This window comes from Pteropus vampyrus, unplaced genomic scaffold (assembly GCF_000151845.1).
Source record: "Pteropus vampyrus isolate Shadow unplaced genomic scaffold, Pvam_2.0 Scaffold423, whole genome shotgun sequence".
Taxonomy (NCBI): Eukaryota; Metazoa; Chordata; class Mammalia; order Chiroptera; family Pteropodidae; genus Pteropus; species Pteropus vampyrus.
In genome coordinates, this window is record NW_011889204.1 from 215,125 (window position 1) to 218,883 (window position 3,759).

Genomic DNA, 3,759 nt, shown 5'->3' on the forward strand with positions numbered 1-3,759 from the left:
TACCCCAAATTGGGGGTTCCCGTTGGTGTTGAATTGGTGCCAAAGACCATAGATTGACAACAGTTCTTTGTGCATTATTTCATTTATGTTTTGGATACTGGGAAAAGTTTATAATGGTATAAACTAGAATCCAAACCAACCTAAAATTTATTTTCCCCCACATTAAAATTCGGCCCACGTTTCAAATGACTGAGCACAGAAGCCATACCAGAAGTAGATCTGGAGTCATATTGGAAGTAGAATCCTCCAGCTCCAGTCAAGCCACCACCCCTACTGAGCTCTGCCAGATGGCAGATGAATGAGCAAAATAAATGATTTTTTTTTTTTATTTCAAATCCCTACATTTTGGGTGATTTTTTTCACAGTAGTATAACTAGAACAGATTTTGAAGTGAGATGCTGTTGTAACAAAAACATAAACCACGTGACATTGGCTTGGGACCAAGCAGTGGGTGAAAACCTACAAGTCCCCAAGGAACTGTCAGAGGGACTGATAAGAAAGTGAGAAAAGTATTACTGGAAGTTAGAAGAGTGGGCATCCTTGTTATGTAGTGGTAGAAAGTTTTATAAAACTCACCTGCACTAATGTGGAGAAGTAGAAAATACACCTAATGAACTCAATGACCTAGTTAAGGAGATCTCTAGGCAAGGAGTTGAGGATGTCAAGAAGACTTCTCATGGGATGGCCCAAGGGCATAAGAATGAAGATCATCTAGATCTTAAAAAGCAAGATAAACACAGTTAACATCCAGCTATATCTATGTTCCTAGACAATGATTTTTTCATTCATATTCTGCCATCACTCAACGAAGGATGTAAAGTGACATTTTTAATATCTGAAATATATAAGTTAAAGTTATATATTTATTGGAGCAAAAACAAAATGAGAGCAGGACATGGACTAAAACCAGAGCATGAGAGATCGAGGTGGGACTGTGGCTCTAATGTGATAGTCCGTAGATCCCACATTGAAAAACATCACATCCTTTTGTCTTTGAGCTATTAAAGTTGGTGGACATTTAATGTTAACTGTCTCAATTTCTATTCATCTTGTCTTTATCGTCTTTGGAACTCCATCTAGGTTCAAACAGTAAAGATGAAGTTTGTCTCAATTCCCCTCTTGCCTCCTCCTTTGACAAAACCATATTCCACCAGTGGAAGAGATTTGACTCTTGCCACTCTCTGGTGGCAAGTTGCAGAGAGCTGATTGTTGTGACAGCCCCAGCAATGTGATGGATTGGCTAGCAGACAGACAGAAAAGAATGAGGATCTTGAGGCTCTACGAGATTTATCAGACTTTGGGTTAAGGTACAGGAAATCTCAGTAGAATTAACACAAACCTAAGTGCTAAGGAAATGAAAAGATCTATGTTGGGAGTACTCAGCTCAAAGAAAGAGGGCATTTTGGTTGGCTCCCCAGAACGACTCAGCCATAAGAAAGGATGAAATGTTGCCATTCGTAAAGGCATGGATGGACCTCGAGGGTATTATGCTAAGTGAAATAAGCCAGACAGGGAAAGACAAATACTGTATGATTTCACTTATAGGTGGAATCGGAGAAAACAAAACAAATGAACAAGCAAAACGGCCACGTCCAGCGCAGCCTGCTTGCTGCCTGAGTGAGAACGGTGGGAGATGCTGAAAACAAAGAGAGAGACAAAGGTGGGATCGGGAGGACCACCGTCCACTGAGGATGGAGCAGTGGCGCAGTTTTATTTTCCCGAGATGCTTTTTATACCAGAGCATACAGTTGCTGGCTAAGACAAGATTTTCCTCTGCGCAATCACTCAACCCACACCCTGCTATGATCTTTAGTGATTCAGTCTACTTGCAGCTATGAGCATACTTCCCTATCTCGGATGGAGCAACACCACACTGTTTCTGCCCCTCCCTACCGCAACGATTTGTACTTCCCCATTCTTAGGAGGGTTCCTTAAGGCGAGGCAACCCTTGGTTGACCTCACAGATTGCAAGGACCTCGTCAGCTTACAAGCCACTCTCCACACCTCCCCCTTCCTTTTGATTTTTAAGCCGCAGAGCATGCCATGTAATATGAGATTGTGCTCTTTGTCGTTGGAGGATTCGGCAGCCGACTGAAAAAGCACAAAAGAATACAACTAGTAAGCGTATAATTCCGGCCCAAATCCAAAAAGTATGTTTAAGCATATTCAAAGGATCAAACCCTTGCAAACTACCTAATAAATCTTTAGTTAAATCTTTTGGATTGATAATAGTATCCTTTGCATTCCGTATAACTAGAATCCCCTGATGCAAATGATGCAAATCTAAACTTAAATTATCATGATGCCAAACACCTTGTAAATGCGATCGCATCTGTTGCCAATTCCACCTAGACTGATTATAGATTACACAAAATAAACCAATCTCATAGATTGGTGGCTGCCAGAGGGGAAGGTGTGGGGCATGGGCGAAATGAGTGAAGGGGATCAAGAGGTACCAGCTTCCAGTTTAAAATAAATAAGTCGCAGGAACATGATGTATACAGCATCGTGACTATAGTCAAGAAGTTTGTATCGCAAATTTGAAATTTGCTAAGAAAGTAAATCTTAAAAGTTCTCATCACAAGAAAAAAAAATGCGTAACCTTGTATGGTGACAGATGCTACATGGCGATCATTTCACATTGAATACAAATGTGGCTTTGTTATGTCGTACCCTTGAAACTACCATAATGTTGAATGACAAGCATACTTCTATTTCTTTAAACCCTCAGAATTCAGTATGTGAAGAATAAGGCTTTAGAAGAAATAAAAAGAGATCGGTTTAAGAACTGGGTTTTGGTCTAGTGATCAAGATACAAAGAGCGGGAAAGAAAAACGACGCTGTGATCCCATCAGACCCACACATAGGAGACAATGGGAGAACGAACCTACGAGGCAGGTTGAACTCTGAAAAATCCCGCTGGGACAACTTGGAAGCAAGAATGTAATCACCAGGCCTTTTCACGGCTGCAGAGAGGGGACTGGCATGGGGCATTTCTTCCCCAAAAGAGATACTGTAGATTATTCAAGGCTTGAAAGGCTCAGAAGCAGAGGAAGATTTGCAGCTGGGGGGAAGCAGGGGCCAGCAGACAGGACCACTGGTAACTGTCTTCGTAAGCTTCGCCCAAAGCAGCTTCAGTTCAGGCTTCTGTGCTGAGGGGTGAGTCTGGGCTGAGACCTGGGATTTACCACTCAGAGGAGTAGGTGCCCTGGTCTGGGAAATTCAAGAGCAGGAGGCAGTGGTGGCAGCAGTGGCCACTGTGGCTGAAGGGAAAAGAGCCCAGGCTTTGTCCTGTGGATGAGAATTGGAAGCAAGGAGCAGGAGCCGAAGCCCTTTTGGTGGAACATTCGTTCCCAACTCCTGACGTCTTCTTCCGGGAGGGGGGACACCAATCAGCGTGATACCCTCCTCCTCCCTATGAGAGACAAGTTCTTAGATGTTTCTAGAGAAGGAACGTGGGCTATAAAGTGTGGTTTCTTCCCTCCCATCTCTCTGGAGCCAGCCACAGGGCAGAAAGGAATGAGGTGAAGCCTCTAGACTGATGCTTCAGGTATAGGATTGCAAGAGCAGGCCTTGCCTGGCTAGGGCAGGTGCCCCATATAAAGACGCCCATTACGGTCACATCTCTAAGCCATGTTTCCCAGTCCAGTTTTGATTAGTAATAAGACAGAGGTTATGCTCTCCAACTACATGACTTCTTATTTCTCTCTTAAGTGGCTCTGGAATCAAGCACCTAAATGGTGTTATTGTGTGTTATTG

At 43.1% G+C, this 3,759-nt stretch overlaps 1 protein-coding gene across 7 annotated transcripts in view; it reads right to left on the reverse strand.

Annotated features, from left to right (window-relative positions):
* LOC105306127 (nuclear body protein SP140-like protein) overlaps positions 1-3,759 on the reverse strand; it is a 25,017-nt gene that overhangs the window by 17,683 nt on the left and 3,575 nt on the right. The window contains exon 2 of one of the 7 annotated variants that reach the window (XM_023523859.1): positions 577-717. The exons of the other annotated variants lie outside the window; for them this stretch is intronic. The gene's annotated coding sequence lies outside the window, so the exon portion shown is untranslated. The remainder of the gene's footprint in view (positions 1-576; positions 718-3,759) is intronic. 7 annotated transcript variants of the gene reach the window in all.